General features: G+C 56.6%; 1 protein-coding gene and 1 long non-coding RNA gene across 26 annotated transcripts in view; both read left to right on the top strand.

Moving 5' to 3' along the window:
• Nucleotides 1-18,488, top strand: part of JAKMIP3 (Janus kinase and microtubule interacting protein 3) — a 114,365-nt gene that overhangs the window by 6,216 nt on the left and 89,661 nt on the right. The window lies entirely within an intron of this gene.
• Nucleotides 2,746-18,102, top strand: LOC132684735 (uncharacterized). The gene is made up of 3 exons (XR_009612760.3): nt 2,746-7,393; nt 7,787-8,218; nt 13,192-18,102. It is a non-coding gene; the product is annotated as an uncharacterized LOC132684735 (long non-coding RNA).

The raw sequence follows: 18,488 nt of genomic DNA, 5'->3' as shown, positions 1-18,488 counted from the left end.
GTGTCCGTGCCTGACGGTCGTCACCGTGCCGTTGCCGCTGGGGGCCCTGGAGCTCCAGCCTCGGCTCACGTGGCTGGTTGGAACGCTCCTTTCGGGAAAAGCCGCGCCTTCTCCTCGTTCTTTACACAATGATTTTCGTTTGGGTGCGGACACGCGGACGACCGTTTCGTCCCCCGGGTCGGCGTCCCGCAGCCACAGGGCAGGCTGGTTTACCAGACGGCTCCAGCTGGTGGCCTAGGAGCACGTGTGTTCCTTCCACACGCCCCATCTTGTCTGTTCCGTGAGATTTTGATTAAATTATCATTGTTATTTAGCACTTTCTTACTTTCTGGAACCACGGATGTTCTGGACTTGGCTGGTTCTGATTTTTTCTTAATGTTTCCATTGTTTCCTTGCTTCTGTGTTGGTTTAAAAGTCTGACCCGTCTCATTCTTTTGACTCTGGAAGATAACTGATCTTTTTGCCTGCAGGCTTTGAGGATTTTACCTGAGTTTTGAAATCCAAATGTTTTGCTGGGCGCGTCTCAGGGTTCCCCAGTGAGCCCCTTGAAATGTGCAGATCAGGTCTCTTTCTGTGCGAGGAAGGTCTCCCTGAATCATAGCTCTGAATAGGAGGCCCGCGGGGCACGATCCCAGCCCAGGAGCACGTCCCCATCCCCCAAGCATGTCCCCATCCTGAGAACATGACCCTGTCCCACAAGCACATCCCCGTCCCAAGAGCACGACCCCAGCCCAGGAGCACGACCCTGGCCCAGGGGGCACGTCCCCATCCCAAGAGCACGACCCCAGCCCAGCACCGCGGTCCCTGCTCTTATGGGCCCCGAATGCTTCATGAGCGCTCATTGCTGAGATAATTCGGGTCTTTCTTGTATTTTCTTCTGGGTTCAGTCAAGTTTTCACTTATCCTCATTTCTGATCCATTTTAGTGTTTGGATTTCTAACTGCGGGTGGTTGTCTGTGCCCTCCAGGGCATAATTCTGTGTGGCTTTACAGGTTTCTTCTGCTTCGTGGCTGCTTTTGAACAAGAGAGACTTTGCATCAACCCTTGTGTAAAATTTCGTTCCTGATTTTCTGCACGGGGCATCTGCGGACTTGACTTGTATTCGTGTTTATGACATCGGGTGTTTGGGGGATTTTACAAGATCCCTAACCTAACAGCCCCCTTTCCCGCCAGCCTGGCAAAGTCCCCACGCTTCAGGGGGCTGTTTTGAGGAGAGGGTCTTGGCCTGAAAGACCCTACAGTTCTCCTTTTTTCTTCTTTTCTCCTTCTCTGCTTGATTAAGAGTTTCTCTTTTTGCCTTTTTTCTACCAAGAAGCTCTGTGTTTGGAAGGCTGACCTCTTAGACCACGTGTGTCCTTCATGCCACGCTGGCCTCTGTTCAGTGAGTTCGTCACTTTCAAGAGCTCAGCCGGCTTTCTCTCGGTCACTGGGGCCACCCTGCTCGGGGTTGGGGTCGGGGTCGGAGTCAGGGTCGGGCTCGGGTCAGGTGCAGGGCCTGCCAGCCCCTCCCCGCCACTGGCCGGACTCCGTGGTGCCCACACGTGGAGGTGGCTCCCCCCACCCCATGTCCCCGACCCCTCCAGCCGCACCGTCCCATTTCCCCGCGGCCGGGCACAAGCGTGAGGGTCGGTGGCGCTGGGATCGGTTAGCTTTTCTCTTTTTACTCGCGGAGACCTCACGGTTTAGGGACACTCTGTGTTCACGCAATGCCAAGCACGTGGCTTTGCAAAGAATGTTTGATGTGAAATATTTGTGTAGTTTAGGGAGGAGATTTGGGGGAAATTCGTTCCCGTAACACAGCCTACGGGATTTTCTACGCGGGACCTTTTTTTAATACATCTTTTCGTGGACGCACCTTTCCGTCCTGTGAGGAGGTTCCTGGGAGCGGACGGAGGGCATCGTCGGGAAGGTGTATGAATTATTTTATGAGTGGCCACCAGAACATTCCCGAAAACGGCCACGCATTTGGTGCGAGAGTCCCGGTTGCTCCCGTCCTGGCCGCGGTCGTTTGATCTGCGTCTTAGTCCCGCCGGTGAGTCTGCGGGCGTGGCTCCCGGTGGCTCCGTTTCCGTTTGCCTCAAGACTGACACGGAGTCGCTGTGTTCGTGCTTGTTGGCGGCCAGCACGTCTTCTGTGAAGCGGGGTCACATCTTTTGCCTCTTTCACTGGTTTGTCTTCTCGAACGGTAGGTCCCAGTTCTGCGTGAGACACGACTTCCTTGCCTCTTCCTTGTCGTAGGAAGTTTTAAATTTTGACAAAGTCTGATGTATCCGTTTCTTCCTTTGTGGTTATTGTTCCCTGCGTCTCGTCCGGACCCTTGCCGGCCTCCCCCGCGACGGCCCCGTGGTCCCACGTTTTTCTCCTGTGTCTTCCTGAGCGGAGCCCAGCAGTCTTGCATCGCGGCCTCGTGTTCGGATCCCAGGTGCCCGCCTTGCCCGCGTCCTGAGCATCCCCCGGGGGCCCCGGCTCTTGTCAGTGGGAAAGCCCCACAGAGCTGAGTGTCAGAGCCGAGTGCGGGGGGAGCCCGTGGCTGTTGAGCTGGTCACGATTTAACAGGTTTTCAGACGACAAACCTAGAAGAAATTCTAAGAGAAATGTATCGTTGTTTTCTGATATTTTGTTTCATTATTTTTCCTTTTCCTTTTATTTTTTTAAGTTTACCTGTTTATTTTGAGAGAGAGAGAGAGCGAGCGTGTGCAAACATGAGCAGGAAACGGGCAGGGAGAGAGGGGGAGAGAGAGGGGGAGAGAGAGAGGGGGAGAGAGAGAGAGAGAGAGAGAGAGAGAGAGAGAGAATCCCAAGCAGGTTCTGTGCCATCAGTACAGAACCTGACTCGGGGTTCGAACCCACGAACCGTGAGATCACGACCTGAGCCGAGGTCAAGCGTTGGACACTTAACCGACTGAGCCCCCCAGGCGACCCTCTCAGTGGCAGTATTTTTAAGGTAGTTTTTTAGTTCGTATTTCCCTTTAAAAATAGGTTCAGCAAATGCATTTGTGTGTCCACGTGCCCTCTCCCGTCTTAGGCGAAATGCAGCCGACCAGGACCCTGCCCCACTTTTTCTCAGTACTGCGCCTCGGTCCCTTCCTGTCACCGAACAGCCGTCCCCCTTCCTTTCCTGCAGGCGCGTGGTCATCCCCGGGTGGCAGCTCGTTCTCTGTTCGGTCTCTATCAGAAATAGCTCTACTCTGAAATGGCTCTGTGTGTTTTCCAGCGTGTCTTTGACTCGATCATTACAAAAGGGATTTCCAGACCAAAAGGAAACAAACAGGACTCTGTAATGGGCTGTAGGCCACTAAGTCCCCTCCGCAGGGCCCCGCGTGTTGTGACTTACCACTTAGCTTTGCTGTTTCGTTGCTTTCCTCTGTGTTCCTTGAAAGATTGAAAAGCATCTCTCTCCTGACAAGATCAGCTTGTCTGGCCGAGGCTCCGCTTCGAGTGGGGACCCTGTTTTCGAGGTAAAGCACTTGTTAGAGACCCCTGGGCTCTGACGGACGAGGAGCAGGTCCAAGGCCCTCACTGTGTGGGCGTTGGTGGGGTGCCTACGCTCGGTCCCCTGGTCCAGGCAGAGCCCCCCTCCCCCTCTTCTCGGTGGCGATGGCCCGGGGCTCCCGGATGGTTGGTAGGAAGCCTCCATAGAGACCCCTCGGAGAGACCACTGTTGGGGTGTGCACTCTGGGGACACGGCCACCGCCCCGGAGAGGACACCTGAGCTCCCACCACCCCCGCCCGTGCCGACTCCCCATCCTGGGGTGGAGCCCAGCCCCGCAGCTGCTGCTGACAGCACGGGGGTCGGCAGGGAGCCTCGCAGCTAAGCTTTCCCCCAAGTCCCGACCCTCCTGCCCCCGAGCAGAATAAAACACGTGTTCTAAGCCAGTAAGTGTTGGGGCAGTTCGGTAACACCATCAGCGGGCAGGAGGACGGTGTTTCGTCACCTTGTTGTGTGGAAAACGTTTTTGATGTTTCCTGTGCTTTCTTGCACTGACTGTTCCCTTTCCGTGTTGAGAGGATATGGGGGGGGGGGGGTGCTTGGAACGATGACATTGTCATTGCCATTCTGCCTCCACCTGAGAAGTACGTTTTTAAATTTCCACTTGATGGTTTTGGGGGTGTATTTGGGGTTGAACTGTGTTTTATTTTGTGTTATTCTGTTTGTGACCCTTCTTCTCCCCCTTTCTTGCCTCATTTTGCACCGATTGAGGGGTTTCCCCCCTTCCCTCTAAACGTCGCAGAGTGTGTTTTCTGTTATTTTCATGATTATCATAAAAGTAGCAGCAAAATCATGTTACTGGAGGTAAAGCGAACCCAAAGCTTCCCCAGAGAAGAGAGAGGAGCTTGAGAATTTGAACCGAGCTCATCCTTGTTGGAAATTTTATGTCTTTGTTGTTGGCATTTTGTTTCCATCCTGTTTCTCTCATAACACCACGAGAAATTGTCAGTGTTTTACAGGCACTGAGTTCAGACTTCCTGTTGTACGTAGCACTTCTGTCGTTCTCCCTCTCTTCTTGCCTCTTGGACTGTCCGTTGGGAGTCACGCTCCCGCCCGAGGCACACCCCGTGGAGATTCCTTTATTTCCCCTTTTTTGTCTGAGAAGTTCTCTCTTTCAGGGATGAGGGTGAAAATATTTTCACGGGGGACAGACTTCTTGCTCGGCAGGTACTTTTAAGGCACGGTTAGCGCGTTATTCCGCCGTCCTCCGGCCCCCATCGCGCTGATGAGAAGTCCCGCCGCCCTCCTGCCTTCCGACCTGAGCTCGGTTCCTCGGGCTCAGAAATTGTCTCCATTTCTGTCCGTCTTTGCCGTTTTTTCCCCTCAAGTGTCATTACGATGTGCCTAGATTTGGGCTTACTTTTTGCATCTTGACGTTTTCTTCCATCAAACCCTGAGAATCCTGTTCACTACGTCCTCAAATTCTGCTTCTAAGTTTTTCCCCCTCATTTTTCCTTCTGGGAGAGCTTCTCGTTCTCTCTATACCCTTCCTCTATGCGTTCTCTTTTTTGTGTCTTTGTGCTCAATGCTAGGTAATCTCTTCCGAATTCTCTCCCCCTTTTGCGGTTCTGCTGCCCGATCTGCCACCGCGAGTGTCCACCAGGTGTCTGATTTCAGTTATTATATTTGTTTTTACAAAGTCCTCTCTTCTTATTCAGCTTTGGCATATCCCTTCTTACAGTTTTCTACTCCCTAAAGTTATTTTCAAGCTTGTAACTTATTTCCTTAAATAAACCAGGAGGGTTCTGTGCAGGCGTGTACGGGAGTTCTGCTGTTTGCTCAGTTTTGCTGTGAATCTAAATCTGCTCTAAAAAAAATACGGTCTATTTAAAAAGCAGGGAGACTTGTTCTTTTGTGACCCGTGCTGGTTAAATGCAATGCCTGAAGGTCCTGTTTCTTTAAACCTGGCTCTTGCTCATTTGCCTTGCTTCCTGGTTTCCTGGCTCCCTTAGCTGCGTGTTTGTCACTGTCCTCAAACATTTGCTCGTGGGGTTTCCCTGAGACCTTGGACGAACGCGCCCTTCTCTAGGGAGGGTCACGTCTGCCCTTGCCAGGCGGCTGGGGCACCCGGTAGGGACCATATCAGACCCAGCCGGACCTGGAGCCCTGGATGCCACTCAGACCATCTTCTGTGCAAGGACCATCTGTGGTCACCCCTTCTTGGTGAGGGGACTCCCTGCTGCGACCGTGGCCGTCTTCCCACAGCCCCTTGGAGTCAGGCTGCGGTGTGGGTGGGCATGTTCTGGCACGTCCCCCAGGGGCTCCACTGTGGGGCGGGCGACCAGCAAAACGCCCCACTGGAGCAGGTACCAGGGGTCTCTCCTGCCTCCTTCACCGCAGGAGGCTAAGGAGCAGGGGTCCAAGTGCAGGGTGCGGGCCGACTTCTTAGGCAAAAGCTGCTTTGAGTCCTTCAGTGAGGCACTTCTCTCTCGGTTGGGGGGGGGGGGGCACCTGGGATTTGTCCCCTCAGCATTTTGCTGTCTTAGGAGGAAGGTGAGTTAGTTCTGACCCAGCCTAGCCCACCACTCCCTGGGAAAGAGTTCTGGAATTCCTCTGCCCCCATGGAGAATCAAGGAGGGTCTGCAGGTGTTGGCTTCTGTCCAGGTGGATCCGTTAGCAAAAAGCCACGGAAAGCAAGACTGTAAGCTCAAGGTCGTATTGTTGGGGTTTCAAGTTCACTTTTGGAACGACCCAGGGGGGACCAGGGAGCCTCACTCTGCGAACTTGGAGGAGGATGTGGAAGGAGGAACCCACATCACGAAACGATTTCTAAGCCCAGTGCCTACGGCCAGGGTCAACCGTGGCTTGGAGAAACCAGCGGGCTAGGGAAGCTTCACTTAGGGTAAGGAGCAAGCCTGGGAAAGGCCCGGCCCCCCTTCTCTTTCTCCCAACAACTTCTGTTTCCCAAGAATTTTAGAAATGGTCGTGTGCGTGTGGGAGAGCCACCATGTAGCTCCCTCGGTTACAAGCTGAGCAAATAACTTCTGGATAGACGTCTCTCAAGTCACTCACTTGCAAGGCTCGGCCGAGGTTAGGAGCCTTGGCAGATGTGGGAGCAAACGAACGGTGTCCTGATTGGGGCAGGCAGGTGTGGGGCGGGCGGGGCGCGGGGGTTGGCGGCAGATTCCTTCTCCAGTGGGAGCGGGTTAGCAAGGACCAAAGTCGTGCGCAGTGGACACGGCTGTGTCACTTGGGCCACCGGCCTAGGTCGCTAACTTGTCTTGAGAACCACCACTCAGAGCAATTGCTTTGAGAAACGTCGTGAATCAATTAAAATTTAACATCTCTTTTCCGCCAACATTTGGGAGGAAATTAAAGCAAAGCAGGCCTTGCCAAGAAGCCTGTAGGCCACGGCGAGACCAAATTGGGAAGGAAGACTGCCGGGAAGCCGGGGGAGAGTCAGCGGCCTGCAAAGCAGCTCGTGGGGCCTGAGCGGCCGGCACCGTGGCTTTAATTAATGCTCACTCTCACTCCCTGACTTTTTTTTCCATCTCAAATTCCGTCTGAACTTGGGAAGCTGGTCAGCAGGAGGTTAATGAGCGGCTGCCTTCCTCTCTGCAAGCGGGTCAACAGCCCGCGTCGTGAGACCCCTGGGCTGAAGGACCCAGTAATTGGCCTTCTCCCCCGGGGCGTCCCAGCCCTCTGACACCCCCCTTCTCATTCAGGCAGCCGCGGCGGGACTGCAGGGCCCTTTCCCTCCCTGCCACCGCACGTCACTCGAGCCTGTGTTTTCTGTGAGGTGCTGCTGGTGATCCCTTGTCCCCCCGGCCAGCTTGCCAGTGGCCACCCGGGGCCTGTCTTCCAAAAGTCTGGCTCGAGAGCTGGAAATCTGACTCCAGTGTGGCCTCCTCGCTCCTGGCGGGACTCCACTCACCTCTCTGAGCCCAAGCTTCTCCCTGAGAGGTAGGGGTGCTGCTCGCGTGGGGCTGTGAGGCCCGGTGAGGGCTGAGGCGGCCGCAGGACACTGTCCTGCCCACACCCCTGCCCGCCCTGTGGGCACCAGTTTCTTCATCGCCCTGTGAACACGGCCTCCTCTCCGCTGGTTGCAGAGAAGGCCTTTGAAACACTAACGCCTGGAGCCCCGACTGTCCCCGGGAGACCCCCCCCCTCCCCAATAGCAGGCCTCACCTCCTGGAAAGGGGCCCCCCCAGAGTCCATGGGGCTTTGGGAAGAGTGGGCTCCCCAGAGCTCCTGCGCCCTTCCTGCTCTGCTCCCATGCACGTGTGGACACCCCTGTCCCCGTCACCGGGAGAGGCAGCGCTGTGCACTCTTGAAGAACAAAAGGCCCCCTTTTAGGACCCACGGATCCGGCCCCAGATGGTTCTGCCGACGGGTGCTCTCCGTGAGCTGCTCTGTGAGGTTCCCCTTCCCTGCGCCCCCGGCCGTTGGCTGCCTTTGAACAGAGGGGATGCCTTCGGCTCCTGTCCCGCCACCGGCCGCCCCAGGGCTTTGCCGCGGACACAGCCCCCCGGTTTCCACACCACGCCGCGCGTGTCGAAGCTGGAAGCCCGATTCTGGGCGCCTCCACCTCCGTGGGGTGTTTAGTTTCCTTAGGTGACAAAGGCGGCTATGAGGGCGGGGGACACGGCCCGTCCAAGCCCAGAGTGACACCCGGACACCCCGTCTCCTCCTCCCAGGCCCTCGCTTCGGCACCAGAGACCCGCGAAGGCCGCGCACAATCTTCCTGGCGGACTTGTGTTTGCAGCTGGTTCCTGGACCCCGTGCTCGGTGGGCACAGGGGCTCCTTTCCCGCTGCCCCCGGGGTCTCCCCGCCTGAGGTTGACAGTTGGGTAGGTCTAGCTGCCATCCTCTGTGTGCAAGGCCACCATGCCGTGACACAGGTCCACCACCCACCGGCTGCACCGTGTGACAGCGACGGTGACCCCTGGACGTAGAGTGACCCTCTGCTCCCACCTTCCACCCACCCTCGTCCTGCTCCACCGCCAGTGAGGGTGCCGCACCCAGCTTCTTGGTGACAAATCCTCCCTGGTGACAGACCCCTCCCAGGTGCCACACCCTTCCCTGGGGAACAGACCCCACCTTGGTGACACTCCTTCCTGGTGACAGACCCCTCCCTGGTGCCGCCCCTCCCAGAGGCAGCTCTCCGCAGCCACTGTGGGCATGTCTAGTCCCCTGGAGTCCTTCCTCCCCGAGACAGACCTGAGAAAATGGCCTGTGTGTAGGGCGTGTGTTTTAGGAAGGGGTCCCGGGGAATAGGAGGGGGGGTGGGAGGGGCAGGCCAGGGGAGGGGGGCGGAGGGAAGGCCCACACGAGGGCTGTGTCGGCCGCTGGTCCCTGCTCCGCGCACCCTGGGTGGGATCCCACCGGAGCGGCGCTGGAGGAGGGGTGGACAGAAGGACATGGGCGGGACGGCCGCGACAGCCGGCCGCTGCGTTGCGGGGTCACGTCAGGGCTGCGGGGACGAGGGCGCAGGCACCCAGCACCCCGCGTTGAGCTGGCGGTCAGCTGTCCGGGCAAGAGGAGTGTGTGCTGTCTGCCTCCCGCTCTTCCTCAGCGGGCCCGTTGGGCTGGGGCTGGAACAAGGACAGCTGTGTCCTGTGTTTTTGACCCTCATGAAAGGGGAGCCAGGGACAGTGGCCCACTCCGCCCCTCAGCATGAATGCGGCATTCTTCGCTGTGGCTCTGGACGAAACACGCTAATTAGCACCGGGCACAATGGGCCGTGTCGCCCTGCGCACTGGGGCGCACAGCAGGGAGGGGCTCCAGGGACGACCCAGCCAGAGGGGCGCGGTAGGTGGGGACCTGCACTCCTGCAGCCCCAGCCGCGCTCCGGTCATTGACCAGGGCCGACCCGGTGACTTGGGGGCCGCTCGGTGGTGCTGGTGAGTGCGTCCTTGTGGGTTCTCGGTCAGGGTGCAGGCTGCGTGCGGGGGAGGGGGGGGACTGGGGCTCACGGGTTCTAGAAGCAGCCAATACTCAGGGCGTGTCCCTGGACGGTGGGTGCGGGTGGGGGGTGTGACCCGCCCCTCCCCCACAGGAGGTGGGGTGGGCAGGACGTGAGCCCCCTTCCCCAGGGCGCTAGGCTTTGCTGCCACACCTTGGGGATGGACGTGCCCTGTGCCCTGCTTGCGTGTGTCCGTGTCGCCCGCGCTCTGATACGGTGTGTGAGTGGAAAGATTAGTCACCCACTAGTGAAGTGAGTGGGGGTCCACGGGGTTTCTGGAAAATCGCAGCTGATCTTGGCGGCAAGTTCTATTGAAAATAGAAGGTTCGGCTTGGATCTCGTGACGCCACGCCCTCCCAGCTCCAGAGCCCTCCAGCTCCGGGGCTCCAGGCACACGTGGCCCTCTGTATCCTGTGCTCCCGTGCTTGTCCCCAGGCTCCCTACACACCTGTGGGTGGGAGCCGTCCCCCAACGGGCACTCACACGGTGGGAACGGCCTGCCGTCCAGGCTTCTGGGTGGCGATCCTCTCCTGTCTGATTCTGAGCAGTTGTGCGGGTCAAGGGCTGGGGTTTCCTCTCCTGTGGCCCAGCTGCAAGCGGAAGGGGCTTTCCTCCGGAAGGTTCTGTGCTGGGGACCGAGTTGCCATATTCCTAGGAAGGTCACGCAGTGAAGCCCCCTAGATGGTGTCCACACTGCCCTCCACCCCCAGGAGACACTTGTCCTGCTGCGGTGGGGGGTCCGTCCGGGGTCTTCAGTAGGAGCTGAGATGTGTCAAGAATCTTCTTGCTTGAAGCAAGGCCACCGTGTGGAGGATGGAGGTGGAATCGTTCACTTGTCCAAGTCAGGAGGGACCTTAACACACCAGCTTCATACATTTTCGAGTAAAGACCGCGTTTTGCGCAGCACCTGTGGCCGCGTGTGACCGCCAAGCTGTCCTGCTGAGCAGGAGGACCAGCGGGCTGTGGTCCTGCCAGTGGCTCTGTGCTGCCCTGTCCTCGGGGCCTGGAGGACAGTCCCTCGGGACGTCTGGCCTCGGGACTGCACCACCGCTGTGTGCTCCTCGGAGAGCAGGCTGCAGGGGCCGCTTCGGGACGGGACGGGGCGGCTGCACAGTCGGAGCCGGGGTCCCCAGGGTCCACGCTGCCCATCACTCTCCCGGCCGGGCTCGCCCACAGGGGTTCAGGTTTCGAGAAGCTGGCTTTCGAGAACCAGAGGGGGGTCGGGAAGTTGACATTTTGTTCAAAGCTCGTGGTATCAAGGTGGAGGGGCTGCAGTTTAAGGGGTGAAAGGAATTGTTGGCAAGGTGGCCGGTGAGCACAGCCTGGGAGACCTTCCCTGCTCCCAGCATGGCTGAAGGGTCCAGAGTTGTCTCCAGCTCCTTTTACAGGGGAGAGAGGGAGGGAGGGAGAGGGAGAGGGAGAGAGATCCATCCGGGGTCAGGAGACTGCGTAGACACCCAGAGCTGTGACTCAGGGTCTGCAGCCAGCGGCTGGGCGGGCAGGGGTTTGTTCCTGCCCGAGCCCTCCCCATCATGCCCGCGCAGGGATGGGGAGACCAGACAAAGCCTCCACGAAGCGAGCTGAGACTAAGACCCGGCCGCGCGCTCGGACCCTCGAAAGGCCGCCCCTCCAGAGGGGGCTACGAATGCCCACCAGCCCTGTCGCCACTCAGTCTGGGTGGGAAGCATCTTAGGGAGACTTTCAAGAGTCAGGGCTGTGCCTCTGCCAGGTTCGGGGCTTGGAATAATGGGAACAACGGTGAGAGGGGTCAGGGTGGGGGACACGAGGCCGGCTCCGAGGGACGGGGAGAGAACCATACGGTTCCCCTAACAGAAGCAGGAGAAGCCTTCCGGAACTCCCAGCAGCCCCCACAGTGTGTAAAAACGCACGCTTAGCAGATTTGGGACGCAGGTACGTTCTTTAACCCGAGGAACAGACCCCGTGGGCTTGGTGGCGAGACACCAGGAGCATCCGTCTTCAAGCTGGAAGTAAGAGAAAGAGGCCAACTGTGTTACTTCTCCCTAACGTGCACTGGAGTCCTGTCTGCACACGAGCGTGGGAAAAATAGTTTGAAAGTGTAAAGACTGGAGAGGAAGGAACGGGATGCCCGTTTCTGGACAAGGCGGACATGGAGTATCAGAGCTGGGAAGAAATTTGAGGCCGTTGCTCGCACAAGCTCAATATAAAAAAGAAAAAATCAATAATGGGGGTGCCTGGCTGGCTCTCGGCGGCTCATGTGGCTCTTGATCTCGGGGTTGTGAGTTCAAGCCCCACGTTGGGTGCAGAGAGTATTTAAAAATAAAATCTGTAAAGAAATAATGTTCCTCTACAGCAACTTTCTGAGTTGCCGTGGAGAAAGGCGGTGGTGACTCCCAACACACCTTTCGTGATAGCAGCACAGATGTCAGGCACCAGGAGTACGTAGATCAAGCGTTGTGCGAAACCTTTTGGAGAAAATGAGCCAACTCCATTGAAAGACTTAAAAAAAAGGTCTAAATAAAGGGAGAGCTATACTATTTCATGTGAAGGAGACACAGTATCAAAGAGATGTCAGCTCTCTCCCAATTAATCTGTAAGTTCAGTGTAGTTCCAAGCAGAATCCAGACAGGGTTCCCACTGCTCTGGACTAGTTGACAAAGAAGAATAAACGGTAAAAAAAAAAAAAAAAAAAAAAAAAAAATTGCCAAGTTTGAAAACAACAGGGCAGGGCAGGGCACCTGGCTGGCTCAGTCGATAGAGCATCTGACTCTTGATCCCAGGGTCATGAGTTCGAGCCCCACGTTGGGCATGGAGCCTACTTTAAAAAATAGTAATAAAATAATGTCAAAAAAAAAAAAAAAGGAAACATAATGGGGCAAAGCAGACGAACCCTATCAGACATCAAAACTTCTGACAAAATTATATAATGAAGCAGTGCGCTATTCGTGGAGATTGACAAAGAAACCGGCACATTGGAACAGGTGGCTTCGAGTCCCGTAAAATCAGGAGGCGGTGAGGCCAGGCTGGCATCAGACCGGCGGGACGGACGAGTCCGCACTAAGGAGGACGTGCACACTAGGTTTTCGACGTGAGAAGATGGCCTGCGGAAACGGAAAACGGGAAAACCTCTGGAGGGGAACCTCGGAGGGTGCCTTAGTGCGTCGGGGAAGCGTTTCTTAGGCGAGAAACAGAACCATCCTACAACAGAGGAAATGATGGGCAGAGTGGTTGAGTTTGAAGTCTCTGCGGGATGGAAAACAGCATAACATCGAAAAAGACCAGCCAGGACTTTACCAACAAAGGGTCAGTATCCAGAATAGATACCGGCCTCCCTCCCAGCAGTGAAGGACGACTCTCGGACAGAGACACAGGTGAGGGAGGGGACAGAGGGTCACGGACGCAGCCGGCGCGGCAAAGACGAGCCCCTCGTCAGTCGTCAGGGACCAGGCTGGGGGCGCAGCGGGGTCTCCTCTCAGCCGTCACGCCGGCCGGCATCACGCTTGCTGAGATGTGGGGAGACAGGCATTTCTTGGGGCTCTGGTAGCTTCTCTGGCCGCCCTCACGCCAGCCACGCCCTGCTGGGGACCTGCCCACCGCCATCTGACAGACGTGCCTCGGGTGTGCACAGGGCCGTCGGCTGTGGCATCAGCAGGGCGGTGGGAACGAGCGCGTGATACGGTTGGATGCTGAGGGAGCACGCTGGAGTGACGGGATCCACGAGCACCAACGTGCCGAAACCTCAAGGACACGGTGTTGAGTGAACGCAGAAAATGCAGAAGGACACGCTAAGTGTGACACCACATTTGCTGTTTTTCAGAACACACGGAGCGGTAACAAGGGAGACGCGGACGCTCTTGGAGAGCCGTGCCCGGGAATGACAAGGAGTCTGGGTCAGGAGAGCCTTGGGGCTGGGTAGCGACGGTGACCGAGGGTGGGGGCTGCGGCGTCGCCCCAGGGGAGAGGGTCCTGGCAGGAGGTGGGGTCGGTGGACTGGAGGGCGGGAAGAGAAGAGGCCGGGACCATGGTCCGGCTTTGACTTGGACAACTGGTGGCTGGGGGGGTCCCACACTGGAACAGGAGGGAGGGACAGAGTAACTCTGGATGTGCTGGTTCCGGGAGGCCCTGGAGAGATGCGGGAAGAGGTGAGGCCAGCGGAGGAGGCGTGCATCTGGGGCTTGGAGGCGTGGGGACAGCAGGACGGGCCATCGGGAATGGCCTGGGGCACAGCCAAGCTCTCCGAAAGGCTGTGGGCACCTGCGGGGAAGCAATCGGAACCCAGGGGCCTCCGGGACCTGGTGAGAGGGCCGTGTGGCCGGGAGTCTTCCGCAGACAAGAAAACGGAGGTGCCCTGGCGCTCACTCTCACTCTGTGCTCCCAGAACGCCCTCACTGTGCAGCGCCTCGGTGCTGCCGGGCATGGCTGTTCCATCCTGGACGCTCAGCCTCGGCTTCCTCCCTTCCGAGTCCGGGTCAGCAAGTGGCTCTTGAAGCTTTGTGAATTAGAGCTTTTCTCAGCAACCCCCCCTCCTCCCCTCGCTCTCTGGGGTCTTGGGAAAGGTTACTGTCTCCCGCGGGGTTCTGTGCGAGTGCGGTCTGCAAGGGACATGTCGGTTATGGTGATAAAAGGCGTGTACGTGGGTCTGTGCGTGTGCCAAAGTTTGAAGATGAAAGTTTTTTTTTTAATTCTAACAATAAATACATATTCACGGTTAAAAAAGTGCATACGGTTCGGAAAGATTAAAGCCAAGAGTCAGATCATCTGAGATCCCATCCCCCAGAGAGATGGCCGCTTTCCACCTGGCCTGTACAGTTTCAGACTTCAAGTTTTTCTGTGAAAACAGCACACACACAGTTTTTCCCTTTGTTACTGTGTTAAAATACACACGACATGAAACCCACCACCTTAACCATTTTTAGGTCTATGGTTCAGGGGTGTCACACACACCCACACTGTTGTGCAGCCGTCCCCGCTGTCCGCCCACGGGGCTCTCTTTGTCTTGTAACACCGGAACTCTGCCCCCATTAACACCAACTCCCCGACCCCTCCCCTGCCCCTGCTGCCCAACCGGCCACCTTCGGTCTCTGTGACCTGGACCCAAGTGCGTCGTGTAAGTGAAATCACACGGTTTGTGTGTCTGCACGACCCCACCCCGCAGCCTCCTCAGGGTCCACCCGGGCTGCAGCAGGTGTCACGGCGTCCTTCCTTTCCAAGGCCGAGTAGTATTCCGTCGCGCGGATGGACCACACTCTCCTGTCCCTTCATCTGTCAGCGGACACTTGGGTGCTTCCGTGTTTTAGCTCTTGTGAACAGTGCTGCTGTGAACATGGGGGTGCACATATTTCTGCGAGACTTTGCTTTCAATTCATTTGGGTAGATACCCAGTAATGGAATTGCTGGACCGTGTGGTAATTCTATTTTTAATGTTTTAGGCGAGTCTTTGCAGTTGTCCACAGCAGGTGCACCATTTTGCATTCCCACCAATAGTATACAACATTCCAATTTCTCCACACCTTTGTCAGCACTTGTTTTCTGGTTTTGGGGGATTTTTTTGATAGTAACCATCCTAATGAGTGTGAGGTAGTATCTCATAGTTTTGACGTGCATTTCCCTAGTGATGAGTGATGCTGAGCATGTTTTCGTGAGCTCATTGGTCATCTGTGTATCTTCTCTGGAGAGATGTCTATGCAAGTCCTGTGCCTACTTATTTATCTATCTATCTATCTATCTATCTATCCGTTAGATTTTTTATTTGAGAGAGAGAGAGAGAGAGAGAATCTCAGGCCTCAGACTCAGTGCAGAGCCCAACGTGGGGCTCCATTCCATGACCCTAGGATCATGACCTGACCCATAATCAAGTTGGACTGTCAACCGACCGAGTCACCCGGCCTCCCCCTTTTGCCCATTTTTGCGTCGAGTTGTTTGTTTCTTTGTTGTTGACTTGTAGGAATTCTCTGTGTATTCTAGATACTAATCCCTCATCAGATACATGATTTGCGGATACTTTCTCCCATTCTTTGGGTCACCTTTTTGTTCTGTGGATCGTGGCTCTTGATGCACAGAAATTTTAAATTTTCTTGAAGCCCAGTTCGGCCATTTCCTGTTGTTGCCTGTGCCTTTGGCCCTGAATCCAAGAAACCATTGTCACATCCACTTTGTGAAGCTTTTATCCTGTTTTCTTAGAAGAGCTTTGTTGTTTTAGGTCTTACATTTACCTCCTTGATCTATTTTGAGTTCATTTCTGTTTGTGGTGTCAGGTAAGGGTCCAGCTTCACTCCCTGGCCTGGGGACATCGAGGTTTCCCAGCATCGTTTGTTGAAAAGACTGTCCTTTTTCCATTGAATGGTCTTGGCTCCCTTGTGAAAAATCGTTTGGCCGTATGTGTGAGCATTTCTTTCTTGGCTGTCTATTCTATTCTGTTGGTCTGTATGTCTGTCTTTAATGCACCCACTTATTTTTTCAAATAGAAATGTGCTCGTACTATACACACTGGCGTTTAAAAAAATTTAGCGTGTTGTCTACACCCCTCCATGTAAGTAAGTGTAGACAAGCCATGTCCAAATGGTGGCCTTGTAGTCTGGCTTATGTGCATTCCATCGTTTGTGTGAATCATCTCTGTTGTGGGCATTTAGGACGCTTCCAATTGTTCGAGCTGTGTTATGGGCACATCACCATAATTATCCTTAAATGAGTTGTATTTGAGGTTGTCAGAGCAGTGCCTGGCACAGGGTAAGTGCTATAAAAGTGTTTGTTACATAGAATATGCTCCAACGCCATTATTCTATCATTTCCTTGGGACGGATTTCCAGGCGTCACATTGCTGAGTTCATGGGCATGTACCACCTGTTGTCTCCCTCCACTGGCCTGGAGAGCAGCCGCCCCGAGACGGGCACTGGGCTGGACCCGGGCCCACGAGTGTAAGCGACCTTGTCTCGGGGCGCTGTTGAGGGTGGAGTGTGGACCTCGGTGTCCGGAGCCCCCGGCAGGTGCACGCTGGCTCTGGCAGCTGTCGCCTGTGTGATGGTGGGCAAGCTGCCCAGCCTCTCGGGGCCTCAGTTTCCTCGCCTGTGCGGGGGAGACCGTGACAGTTAGCCAGTGGGGCTTTCGTGACTGAAACGAGTTCACGCCTACGAGGAGCTCAGGAGAGCGTCAACCAGCACGGTGTTCTGACTGTTTCGAAGGCACAGCAACTTGGTAATTTGTTCTAATTTATTAGTCGCCCAGGTGTAGACAAGCACAGGATAACCCGCATTCTCATTTCCGAGCTACGGGTGATTGGTGTGGGTATTTACCCTGTGGGTTCCCGTCAGAACGATGCCCTCTGGGACTAGGATGGGGTGAAATTTGGACGTCTGGGTCCAAGTTGAAGAGTTGGAGTGAAAGGGAAGGGCGGGTGCAGGGCTGGCTGGGGGCAGAGGGACAAGTAGGGCCCTCACAAGCCTGAACTCCGGAGAACCAGGGCCGGGAGCCTCGTTCCTCGCCCCCTCACGGTTCTAGACCCCAGCGCAGCCACAGCCGATGTCCCCAGGCAGGGCCGTGAGGTGCAGGGACCATCTGTGTCCGTGTTTCCTTGGTCGGATCAGACTGGCTCTTCCTAAGTGCCCTTCAGCTTCAGCCCCGTGGGCCCTGCGTCTTCCTTTGGTCGCACTGGCTTCTCCGGGGGTTTATCGTGGACTTGGCTGGATTTCCGGCAAGGAGAGCTCGTGCCGCTGCACAATCGCTCCACCAGCGCTGGTCTCATTCGTTGGATTCGTTTCTACACTTTCATTCTCCAGGGTTTAATGGATACACCTCCCTTCTGGCACCTCACCATTGGAAGAAAATAAAGCCGCCCTTTGGAGTGGAACTTCCTTCATATTACGGACCCTGTAGCCACAAAACCCAGGGGGGGATTTTCTCAGGAAGAGGGGCCGGAGACGCTCTCCCGCAGCGGCTGCAGACACGGAAGGCTGTGTGCACAGGACTCAGCCAGGCCTGCCCGTGTCCCTCACTTGCTTTCCCCGGAGGAGGTGGGCCCGGAGTCCTCCCCGTGTGCGCACGGAAGGAGGCGGCCGTCGGGCCCGGTCTGCAGGGCAGGGCCGTGCCTTTGCGGCGGGCAGGGCAGCCTGCCTCCTCCCCCACCCAGGGGCCGTCCATGCGGTCAGGGGACCCGGCACCACGCTGGGTGTTCCTGAGAAAGCCTGTCCGGGCAGCGGAGAGCTGAGGGACCGCTGCAGGCATCTGCTTAGAAACACCGCGGAGACGGTCCCTCCCCCTGGATGTAGGCACGGCTGGTAAATTCCAACTGAAAAATAAAAGCTGAGTGCTCTGCTGAGTCATAGAACCCTGGGAGCCGGCCGCAAGCGCTGGCCTGAGTCTCCAGCTGCCGGAAGGATCCCCGGGCAGGAGGCAGCGCAGGTGAGCGCCCGGGGCCTCGGTCCCCGGCGGGAAGGGTTTCTGTTTGGAATGGCGCAGAGCCTTGGCTCGGCCTGGCCTCCGGGTCTTTCTGCTTCTTACACTTGAATTCGCTTCTATATTTAGTATGCAGACGTATGCGGCCGGAAGCTAGCGGTGTGGAAGGAGAGGTCACGCTAGGTGTGCAGAGACCATCACAGCACGGGATGCTTGATCTCACGCCCGTCCATCTGTGGTGCTGCGTGCACGGGGGAGGCCGGGCCCGCGTCCTCCTGGGAGTGGGTTTCTCCTCCTGAACGTGGTTGTTTTCCCGTCTCATAGTCGAGGCTGGAGCTTGTTTACGTGGTGGCCGTGGGTGCGGGGCGGGGGGTGAGGCGGGGGAGAGAGCCAGGCGGGGGACCCCGGCTGCTGCTGGGTGTGGTCACCGCCTCACTGGCTCCCTCCTCCCTGATCCCGATCTCCCTGATCCTGATCGGACGGGTGTGGGAGTGAGGGGGGGGCGCCCTTTGGGCCTGGGTTTCTTTTATGGCTCACGTCCTTATCGCCTGCCTGCCCCCTGCTTGGGCGGTGTCTTCTCTGTGAAACTTACTCAGGACTCACATGTTGTCCCCCGACACCACGTCTTATGCGAGGAACTCGTGTTTGGGGGAAACAGTGGCTTATTAACTGGTTTCCAACACTTCTCCTCGAAAGAAGCGGTCGCTACCACACCGTGCCTCAGTT

Source organism: Panthera onca, chromosome D2 (genome assembly GCF_046562875.1).
Source record: "Panthera onca isolate mPanOnc1 chromosome D2, mPanOnc1 haplotype 2, whole genome shotgun sequence".
Classification (NCBI taxonomy): Eukaryota; Metazoa; Chordata; class Mammalia; order Carnivora; family Felidae; genus Panthera; species Panthera onca.
The sequence above is the reverse complement of the archived record's forward strand: the minus strand, read 5'-3'. Positions and strand labels throughout refer to the sequence as shown.